Source organism: Sciurus vulgaris (genome assembly GCF_902686455.1).
Source record: "Sciurus vulgaris genome assembly, chromosome: 16".
Taxonomy (NCBI): domain Eukaryota; kingdom Metazoa; phylum Chordata; class Mammalia; order Rodentia; family Sciuridae; genus Sciurus; species Sciurus vulgaris.
This window is the reverse complement of record NC_136477.1, coordinates 9,422,769-9,435,047: the sequence shown is the minus strand read 5'-3', so window position 1 is coordinate 9,435,047 and position 12,279 is coordinate 9,422,769.

The following is a 12,279-nucleotide window of genomic DNA, read 5'->3' as shown; positions in this document are numbered from 1 at the left end:
GCGGATCAAAGAGAAAATGGGTGTTCCCTATGTGATTAATATGTGATGAAAGCATAAAACGGGAAATATAAGTGAGCTGGTTATTATCAATATGGCAAGGTTAATATTCATATCTTTCAAATAAAATGTCTTTTGACCTGAAGTTACTGTCATCCTTTTCCTGTAATGTTGTATTTTAATTTTGTTCTTACGTAGGTATGTGCTGCGAATTTGGAGAAGATTGTCTTACTTCTGACTCCCCAGAGACTTTACCATATTTGACCCAAAGGACATAAAAACAAAATAAAACAAAACAAATGTTAAACATTGACTAGAACCTTCCTTTGTTCACAGATCCTGGCCATAATCTCTGTGTGGTCAGCACACATGGGGCTTTCCTGCTATACTTTCAACTTTCTTGGGAAGGGGCATAGAAGAGGAGACAAGATTTAATAACTTGCTATTTTTGCCTTTGTCACAGACCCACAGGCCCTATACTTACACTTCACAGCATCTAAAGTGTTCATTTAGTTTTAAAGAAATGACAGAGATTTTCACAGGCATAAGAAAAGCAAACTAGGTACTAATGAGAGTGACAGGAAAACCTCATTTCTTGGCTGAGACACGTTTTAGACTTCCACATTATTCCATCACTCCAGTGCATCCTTTGACAATTCTATTTACCTGTAGATAGAGGGTAGGTAGCCAGAGAACAGACTGTTTTCTTTGTGATTTCTAGGAAAAAAATCTCACCACAATCAACTCTTTATTAGGATGCACACGGGACTTAGGAACTATCCATGGTGTGGTGATGAGTATTCTTCTGCCTGTTTCCATCAAGTAGCATGAGCACAGAGAGGTGGAAGATTTACACCCATTCTATGTATGTACAGGCCAAGAATGTGTACTTATCAACTCCTATTGCAGGGCATTTTCTCTTTTACTAGAGTTAAATATAGGTAATACTCCCAACACAATATGCATTTGAGTAGATACTTCAGATGGAGATGGGTGTTATCCTCATTTCCATCGAACAGTATGAGCACAGAGAAGTGAAGAATTTTCCACGTATTATGCACATAGTAGCAAATCAATGATATGGGAATAAAATGTTATTTTCCTCACCCCATTTCAGGCCAATTTCCCTCCTACTGGGTCTGAGCAGAAATATTATTCATAAAACTTGATGAATTCTCTCGCTGATTTATCATGGGAACAGTATTTCTAAACAGACTACTGAGCTATTTCAATAGTGAAACTTCAGAATAAAAGGATATAGTTGATATAGTTGATAATGGTTGGATAACAAATGTTGGTTTTTTAATAATAAAATTGAATATGAATCAATTTTTTAAAGTCAAACAAGTATCTTCCATCTGCATATTATATGGAAATTGTATGGGGGGGCAAGAATTTTTAAAGGTTTGCTATAATAATAAACTAACATATCAAATGATGTCCCTCCTTTACAATAAATACTGTGCATCAGTTAAAGCATTTCAAGTATCATGTCTTCAAAGACAAAGTTAAGTTCACAAGTTTATGCAATGTAATGAATTGTAAGGGCATAGGTTTTGTACCTTATGCTTTTTAGACACATTTTGGTAAGTTTCTACAAAAACTGTTTATAGATCCATCAATCTATAATACCATGGAAAATTTTGGCAAGAATATCCACTCACTAAATTCCTGATATTAGTTTACTTTGAGGCTCTTCCTGTCTAATCTCTGTATTAAAGCATAGCTCAAGTTTAAGTGTTAATTTGTGTGTGGGGCAAGGTGTAAGTTTAGTTTAGTTCAGCAACAGAATCTCTGCCCTGTGAACTTGTAGCATCCCTGCATCTGCAGCACTTCAGGGTACTCGGTTCATCTGTACCACACCTCTCAGAAAGCTTGTTGGAGTCTAAGTGATGTGCGCTGTGGGCACCACTGTGCTGAATCTCTTCTACTACAGTTGAGGAACAGGGACATTTAAACACCTCAGAGGAGTCTTCATAGTGGAACAGTCCAATCTCAGGACCCGAGGCACACCATAGGAAAGCAGGCTGGAAAATGCAGCAGAATCGACATCTAGTCATGGATATGCTGCCTCCTTGAGCACACTCTTTATCATTTCATTGGCTTTAATTCTTCATCATGTTTCACAGTAGAATAGTGGTCCTCAGGGTTTTAGTATGAGATGAATGGAGAGTTTTTGACAAGGGTACAAGTTTAAGTTTTGAGAGCTGGAACATTTCTGAAGACACATGATCATAATTACATAAATGGAATTAATGTTACTGAGTTGGGTGCTTACTATAGTTAAAATGGTAATTTTTTGTTACATTACCACAATAAAAATGGACTTTTAAAGTAGATGAATCTTTAAAGCATATAGAAATGGAAGAAGTGAGGAGTACACATGAACTTCCTCCTAAGTAGAATTAAGATCCTCTTATGTACATTCATTTTTTTCTTCTTACTCCATTAATGCTAGGGATTTTTAGAGATAAGGATAACATGGGACAATGGGACAATGTGACTAATTATGACCTCTGTGCATTGAGCTTCCAAGATCATATAATGTTAATAATCAGTCAGTCCTTCAGTTTAATGGCTTCTGTCCTTTGAGCAACATTGATAGGTCTCCTCCTATGGTCATCTGCATCAGGAAGCTTCTTTCTGACATGATCTTCACATGAATCCTGCCAATGGGGCCTGAGCATTTATTGGACACCAGGTATGTTTGGGTCTTGGGATCTGCAATTCATGGCCCTGCAGAGAAACAGTGTAATCTAGTAGTAGAGAGGAAGCACTAGGATCTTGGAAGGACTATGGGAAGTATTAATTTTCTTATCATGAATGCAAACATCACAGTTTAGTAGCCAGTCGGGAAAAACAAATATGCAAAATCTCAATGATGTGGATTGTGAATTTTACATGATGGTGAATCTTCTTGGTCTCTCAGAAGATCTGGACCTACAGTCCATTCTCTGTGGACTCTTTATGTGCATGCACCTGGTCACAGTGCTTGTGCTTGGGAACCTGCTCATCATCCTGGGTGTCAGCTCTGACTCCCACCTCCACACCCCCATGTACTTCTTCCTCTGCAACCTGTCCTGACATCTGTGCAATCTCTACCATGATCCCGAAGATGATTGTGGACATCCAAACTCACAGCAGAGTCATCTCCTCTGAGGGCTGCCCGACACAGGTATCTGTTTTCATCATATTTGAATGATGATCTGCTGGATGATCTGCTTCTCTGAAGGCCTATGACCAGTTTGTGGCCATCTGTCACCTCCTGCATTATCCAATCATTATGAGTCCTTGGCTCTGTGGCTTTTTTTGTTTTGGTTTCTATTTTGGTTAGCCTTTTTGATTCCCAGCTACACAATTTGGTTGTCTTACAATTCACATACTTCAAAGATTCAAAAATTTCTAGTTTCTTTTGTGACCCTTCTGAGCTCCTTAATCTTACCTGTTCTGATACTTTCTCTAATAACATTGTCAAGTATGTTATTGGTGCCTTTTATGGTTTATTCCCCATCTCAGGAATTCTTTTTCCTTACTATAAAATTGTTTCCTCCATTCTGAGAATCCAGTCATCAGGTGGGAAGTACGAAATCTTTTCCACCTGTGGGTCTCACCTGGCAGTTGTCTATTTTATGAAACAATCTTTGGATTGTACCTTGGATCGGTGGTATCTCATTCTCCCAGAAAAGGTAGTTTGACCTCAGTGATGTACACTGTGGTCACCCGCATGCTGAACCCCTTCATCTACAGCCTAAAGAATAGGCATATTTAGATTAGACAGCAGGACATCTAATATCAGCCCCTGTGTTGTCCAGTTGCAATGTGTGGTGGAAAATGCAGCAGCACTAAACATTTAGTCCCATGAGTCTCACCTCTGTGGTGATACTCTTTGTAGTTTCATGGCTTTGATTTCTCATGATGGTTCATAGTAAATGGTGGTGGCCAGTGTTGTAGAGGGAGGCATGGAGTGTTTTTTTTTTTTATTTTTAATGTTTTTAAATTATTTTTTATTTTGTAACATATGACAGTAGAATGTGTGTTGACATATTATACTTACATAGAGGACAACTTACCTTTCTTCTGGATGTACATGATGTGGAATCCCATTGGTTGTGTATTCATATAAGAACACAGGAAAGTCTGATTCATTCTACTAACTTTCCTACTCTCATTCTCCCTCCTTTCCATTAATTCCCCTTTGTCTAACCTAAAGTACTTCTATATTTCCCTCCACCTCCCAATATTGTGTGTTAGCATCACATATCAGAGAGAACATTCAACCTTCGGTTCTTTGGGATTGTCTTATTTCACTTGGCATGATATCCTCCAGTTCCATTCATTTACCAGCAAATGCCATAGTTTCACTTCTTTTTATGTCTGAGTAATATTCCATTCATACATATTACACACACACACACACACACACACACACACACACACACATATATATATATATCACATTTTTAAAATCCATTCATCTGTTGAAAGGCACCTAGACTGGTTCCATATTTTACCTATTGTGAATTGAGTTGCTGTAAACATTCATGTGGCACTATCACTATAGCATGCTAATTTTTCAGTTCTTTGGGATAATTGGGTCAAATAGCGGTTTCTTTCAAAGTTTCCTGAGGAATCTTGGAGCACTTTTTAATGAAAAAAGTATTCATGTTGAAAAAATAAAATTAAAAAAAAGTTCTGGAGATGGATACTGATGATATTTTCACAACAATATTAATATAACACATGCCTCTGAACTGTGTACTTGACACAGGTGAAAATTATTAATTTTATTGAAATTTTGATTTCTTCCTAATAGAAATGGAAATAAAAAACAAATGAAACTGAAAAGAAATTAATGACTAGTACATATGCACTTCTTTGTCAGTAGTGGAGGAGCTGAAAACATTTTTCACATTTGTTTTCTCCTCTTCTACCATCATTGATATGAAGTCCTTAGATTTTGTGATAACCTGGAAAAATCTGACTGAATATGTTTTCTGAGACATGAGCCTCCAAGGTCACATAAATGTTCAGCCTCTGCTTCTAGCCCTTCCCCTCGAAGTTTCCCAGTTCAGTGGGTTCCATACCTGTGTCTCCTTCTTCCATGACCATTTTCATTAAGGACCTACTCTCTCAGACTGCATGGATGATCATCCTGAAGGTTACCATTGCACTAGAGAGGTGTGTTGGGTCTGCTGTCCTGCGTAATGACCTACCAGATACACAGTTCAAACCAGTAAATTCTGTGGGAGAAGAAGATTGGAGGAGGGAATGTCCTATGCATTGTCTCCTCCTCCTCAGGAAGAACATGATGTTTGGGTAGCCACACAGGAGACTGATAATCTGCAGAATTTTGGTTGTGGGGATGATAACTAAAATCACAAACAAAACTTTTCTTTTCCTGCCAAAATAATTCTATTTCCCACAGAGTGTCCTCCACAAAGGGAGTAAATACCCCTTTTTCACTTGTCCTAAGCATTACAAAGGGTTTATGAAGGTGATGCTGAGGATGAGGAGAGTAACCATCAGTAACATCATGAATTGTTAATGGGAGATTCTGAGTGCTGGGTGTTGACCAGTGTTCCATGCGGATTATTTGAATTCATCTGCAAGGCTTTCTACGAGGTCTGCATGGCACATCATTTTATTGTATAAATATGGGCACAGTTTTTTGTGTGTAGCTCTCTCTAGGTTGTTAGGTAGAGTAACTGCAGCCACGTTTGACTTGCTCTGTGGATGTGAGACACAGGGTGCATGGACAGGGCAGGGGGGCAGCTGCCTCCTTCACACCAGCTGCACTTTCACTTTCCTCTCAGTCTAGGATGGGACCCCTCATTCCCTGTGCATGTTAGTCCTGGGATATCTGATTGATCACAGAATACCACATGCATGTTGCCTGCTGCACCATGGCTCAGAGGAGAGGAAAAGATCAAAGAAACAGTAGGGGACAATAGGTGGACACCCCCCACCATATCCCTGGAGCTGCCCACATCTCCTGAATTCTTACAATAAGTCCACTCAACCTGAAAAGGAGAACTGGAGCCAGGCCTGGATCATTATGACTCAGGAAACTGGAGAGTTCCCAGCGTACCTGAGATGTGCCTGCAGTTGAGGATTCTGGACCTCTGCACACAGTGTTCCTAACATTGGGAAAGAATTAAAAGTAGTCATGCGTTAGACCAAGAGATTCACAGTTTAATTTCAGTGCTGACTGGCTTTACTTACCATTTCTTTAACATAGAGCAGGTTGTGAGTGTCATTGAGAACTAGCATTGTCATCTGAGGTGGATTCTACTGATACAGTTGTGTTGGATACAAATTAAACAGAAAATGATGTTCCCTATAAACGTGCATTGAGTGTATAAGAATGGGACAAATTCTAGCATCTTTGGAGTGTACCTTGGTTCAAGTGTGCCGTTTTCATCTAGAAAAGGTGTGCCGACTTCTGTGGTGTGTGCAGTGTCCACCTGTATGCAGAATCCTTCACTTCCACCAGAGGAACAGAATCAAGAGGCTGCCATTGAGGAGGCTGCTAGCAGAACATGCCATTCTCAGGAACTGCGGCACCCAAGGGGAATGCAGGGTGGAAAATACAACAGAATTAGATCTAGTCATGGAAATGCCCCTCCCTGAGCACGAGCTTTTTATTTGGAAGACTCTCTCCACACCATGATTCACAGTAGAGTGGAGGTTGCTGGGTGTAGTTGTTCGGAGATGGGGGTTTGCTGAGGGTGAGGACGATGCCTACCTAGTGCACTCAGATATCAAAGATTGGGCTCTGAAGGCACAGATCTAATTTTACTTAGGATTGCACAGGACATATATAGGCACATTATCCAATCAGGTTAACATGCTTGTTAAAGCATAACAGAGTCAGCCTATCGGTGAACTACGTCGAGGTAGTGTAAAAAATCCAAGTATGCCTAAATAATTCTACCCAACAACAGGTCTGAGACAAAGGATTGGGGGGACGGTAAGCCCCTGCACACAGCGTGAGGCAAGGCAGCACGGGCGAGCTCACATCACAGCTTTCTGGGATGCTTGACAGAGCAAGGCCTCCTCTCAGCTCCTAACTCAGCCTTAGCAGCTGCAAAGACCTTCAGTCCATGGCGAGTCTTTACCATTACCTCAGTTTCTCTGTCCAGACTGTTGGCTTACTTAGACCATGGTGTCAGTGACTGCTGTCAGATAAGCTTGAGGAATGTTCCCTACAGCTGGGATGGTGAGTTTTTTCACATGGGCACAAAATTTAAATTTTATAAGATGAAAATATCTGGATTTGGATGATGGTGACCGTGGCACAACAATGAGAATGAAATTAATGTCCCTGAAGTGTGTAGTTAATGTGGTTCAAATGGTAATTTTTTTGTATTTATATTTTCCCCAATAAAATGAACCTTAATCATGATGTCTCTTTAAGAAATGCAGAAATAAAGAATAAAAATAGAATATGTAAGTTTCTTCCTAATTAGATTTAGGGCCATAAACTTATGTGGAAATTTATTTTCTTTTGTCTTCCCCATTAATGATAGGAAATCCTTGGAGATTTGTATTTCATGGACCAATTAGTCTAATTACCAGCTCTGTGTATTGATCTTCCAAGATCATATAATAGTTCACATTGATCCTGTGCCTGCTGCCCTTCAGTTGATTGTTCTTGTCCAATAAGCTGCAAGGTGGTGTCTCCTCCTCAGTGTGTCTGCATCAGGAAGCTCTTGAAGACACAATCTTGTCCTGTGGACACAGCCGAGACTTCACTGGGCTCCACACTTATTAGGGTCTTGGGATCAGCACCTCTTGGTCATGACCCAGCAGAGAAGCAGTGGAACCCTGTAAGTGTGGAGGGGACATGGATTTGGGAAGGTTTGTTGGAAGTAGTGTTACCTCAGCAAGAGGACAAACACCACAGAGTAGCCAGATGGGAGGACACCAGCCTGCAGGTTCAACCTTGGGGTTGTGGGGTTCAGATTCTATATCAGGTGGGGAGCTCAGAAATCTTATTCACAATGTGCTCTCCACCCACACTGGTTCTAATTCATACAGAAATCTCACCCACAACAGCACAAAATGGTCCTTCAGAAGTGCTTCCTAAGCTGTGGGATGTACATTGGTGATAAGGATGAGGAGGAGGGTGACAGAAGCCGGGGCACCATGAACTAATGTGCAGGGCTTCCCAGGCTCAGGTGCTGAGCAATGTGTTCGATGTCATTTCATGTGCACCATCTCACTTTAGTTATAGGTGTCATAATATAATTATATTACAGAAAATGAAAAGTGCATTATACTTCTGTAACTTGTATTCATTTGTTGGATAGGAGTTAAGCCTTGTTTGCATTGGGCTGTCTGACTATGGACCCAGGGCATCAGATGAGAATCCTGGCAGGCTGTCCATCCCATCAGGAACCCAACAGCCATTCCTCTTCCTTGTCACTGAAGAAAGAGAGCCTTGCCCAGGGTTCTGTTCCTTGTGGGGTTCTTGCTGACCACAGGGCAGAGCAGTGGGGGTGCCTGTGCATGCATATGGAAGAACAGCCTCAGGACACAGGAGAGGTCTCAGCAGGAGAGGCTCATTTAGCACAGATCACCCTCTTGAGCTCCCCAAGTCCTCCTGGACCTCACCACATGCTCTTCCATGCTTGAAAATGACCCTCTCAATCTCACAGTACACCTGAGGTCAGGTTTGATTTCATTCCCACTCATGAAACTGGAAAGATTTTTGAAATGTATCTGAGATTTACCCATTGTTAAAGTCTCTGGACTGGTACTGAAAGGTGGGAAAGAATAAAAATATTTACTTGGACTGTTTCAGAGTCTCTCAGTCCCAGTTACGATCTCTGTAAAGCCGTCCCTGGTTTCACTGGTGTCTAGATTCAGCCTTGTCATCTGAATGACTTCTAGTTGATATAACTGCAGTGAGAAAGGATAAATACTTTGATCAATTATTAGAATAATATGGGGTATATCAATAAAATCATGCAAAATAAAATCTGGATATTATTGTTACTGTTAATCATGACTAGGTCATGCTACTCAACTAATATGTCCAGTGACTCCAAGCGACCATTTTCCTTCCTTTGTTTGGATGGACAGTTTTATTTTGCCCTAACAGATACATGTGCTGTGTGTTTGGAAAGAATGTATCCTTTTCTTCTATTTCTTACTCCCTGGGGTCTGTGTTCTGCCTGGCCCAGGGAAGAAACCAGGGCAAGTCTGATGAGCATTGAACCATCCATCCTTCTTTCCTAATCGGCAAAAATGTGTTTGGTTTAACAGACTTGTGGCCTCCTGTCTGTACATTCCTTCCTTCCAGCAGTGTCCATGGGAATAGAGACAAATTAAAAGTGTCTTTCTGTGTCCACGATTTGGACATAGGGACCCTTTAATTTTATTTAATATCATCCACAATACACATATTTTCAGAAATCGTGGCAGAGATTTTCATGGGTTTGAGGAAAGGCAACAAGGCAGAGCTGAAGAGGCACTGAACCCTGTACCTTCCACTGAGGCACAGTCAGAGCTGTACTTCACTCCAGCCTCTGCTGCCCTTGACCATGGCTTTCCTCCATAATGCTGATAGTTACCTAATCATGCAGTTTGTTTATTAAAATCACAGTGACCACATATTTATTGAGTTCCATATTTCCCTTTGATGCTGCGCATGCTGTGGAGATGGTGTTATTTTCTGTTTCCATTTAGCAGTGAGCAGGGAGAGGAGGAGAGATTCACACTGTGCTCACCCTGGCAGGTATGATGTGGGTGTGAAATGTGGCCTTCCTGACTCCGGCCCAGGACATCGTCTCTTGTGCTGGCACCAAAAGAAAATAGTATTTCCTTCACAAGATGAAATTTCTTCAGGATTCATCAAGGACAAAATATTATTTTTAGGGCAATGCTTCATTTTCATAATATGTATTAGGACTGAGAGGGTACCCTGATGATTCTGATTTGACTGTTTTTGTAGGGACATAAATGTCGGTCACTAATTTCAAATTTGAACATGCATTTTTTTTTAAATTGGAAATAAACCCCCTAGGAAGGACCGACATATTATGCAACATTCTTTTTTGAGTGACATGGAGATTGGCAGAAGGGTTTTGAAATGATTTCCATATTAATAAACTATCCAATTAAATGATGATGTCCTTTCTTCAGGTAACACTTTGCATCATAGAAAGACTTGGAAGAAGAAGAATATACTTCACAAAGGAATTAACACGTCAGGTTAACGTAAACTTATATATTTAATGGGCAATAGGTATTGTTTTTGCAGAATACTTAGATGAGTACTTTAGGTACTTTAAAGGCAAATTTGTAAAGGAAAACTGTATGGTAGATAATTCTGACATGAAAACACCAACAGAAAATGATACCTCCCTACTTCATGACAGTAGGTGTGTCTGCGAGACAGGCTTGCAGGAAAAAGGAATCAGGCAGAGATATGAGACTCAAATGACTTACATAATGATGCAGATGTCTGTCCAATGTTAGTCCTGACTCAGTGTTATAACAGTCATATATTTCTATATTTCTATATAGGTAATGGGTATTATGGACAATAAGAGTAGGTAATATTCATGGAGCATGTCCTACCTGCCAGGATATTATTAGACATTGGATTGCAAGTCTGATGTAAGAAAAGACTGCTGTGAACTTTGCATGTGGATATTCTGGTACAATTGGTGTTGTTCTGACATCACTGTGCATGGATATTCTAAAATATGGACAGGTAGACTTAATAATGGGAGAGAAGTACAAGATAGGCAACATGAGAGGTTTGTAAGAAAATTTTCCTGATGACAACCATAGGAGGTAGACAATTACTACCCTCATTCTACAAATGAAGTTTCCAAGAGTTGTTACATTATTACTTAACATACTCTGATTTGTACAGTACCCAATTCAATTACAGCGAGAAATGAGAAGTAATGAACCCAAGTGTACTTTGTAGCCTAAATCAGAGAATTGAAATCAATGTGTGAGTAACAACTCACCAGAAATTCCGTGAAGAAGAAAAAAGCACTGAAATTAAACCAGAGGTTTGGGGCTTTCCTGGTGCTTAGATCATAAAAATTGAATTGACGAGTTGAGATCAAGAAACCATGACCTAGTTTGATCAGGCCAGATGGAGTACAGAGTCAAGAAAATGAAACAAGTGAAGAGGCATTTTATGTAAGAGGACATTTTGCTGATATATATATGGGTGGATACAATAAACCTGCATAAAATTCAACTGTTTCAAAGGAGAGTCTTACTGTCTATGATTTTAAAAACCATCGACAGGCACAAGCACACACTACTGCCCCATTTGTGGTCAGTGCTACCATTGATTGTTTTGCTACTGACTCAATCTTATCTAAATTTGAAGTTCTTATTTTTATGTAACATAACTATGCTTATTATAAATAAAGTTAATTATAAAATTATATTTTTAGTTTACATAACTTTTAAAGAGAAAAGTTAAATCCACAAAAGGTAAATGAGAAGATTCAAAGAAGAAAATGGGCACATACTGTGTTCTGGTTATGAATCCTCACCCTTGATCTGGTTGTAAGGAGAAGCAGTTCTTATCTGGTCTTAAACATCCTGTCAAAGGACTTTGTCCAAAGACCTTAGAGCTAAATGAGGTGTATACAAACTGCTTCTTAATTTCTCTTATAGGAAGTCCTTTACTTATTCCCCATATCCCCCTTAAACTCTAAGCTATATTTCATTGTGATCAGGAACTTCTTCTCTCCTCTGCTTCCTAGACTTCTAACATTGTTCAGCTCAATGTCCGTAAAGTGAGTATGGAAAGAGAGTGAATGAGGGAGAAAGTAATATTGAAAGAGTGTGTGGAGACTGGCTGCTTGACTACTGAGCATTATTGTTGAAGATGTGTGGACCTAAAGTGTGAGCACCTTCCTTGTGCAAACTTGAACTTAAATGTTTCCAGAATGAAGGGTGGTTGTTTTATGCATTTTGTTTAACATCCTGTTGGTTTTCAGAAGCTGTCCAGGCAACATAGAAGCACAAAATCTAACACGTGTTTCTGAATTCCATCTCATGAGCCTCTCAGAGGATCCAGAACTGCAGCCCATCCTTCTCGGACTGTTCCTGTCCATGTACCTGGTCACAGTGCTTGGGAACCTGCTCATCATCCTGGCTGTCAGCTCTGACTCCCACCTCCAAACCCAATGTATTTATTTCTCTCCTACATGTCCTTGGTTGACATTGGTTTCATCTCCACCACTGTCCCAAACATAATTGTCAACATTCAAACTCACAATGAAGTCATCTCCTATATGG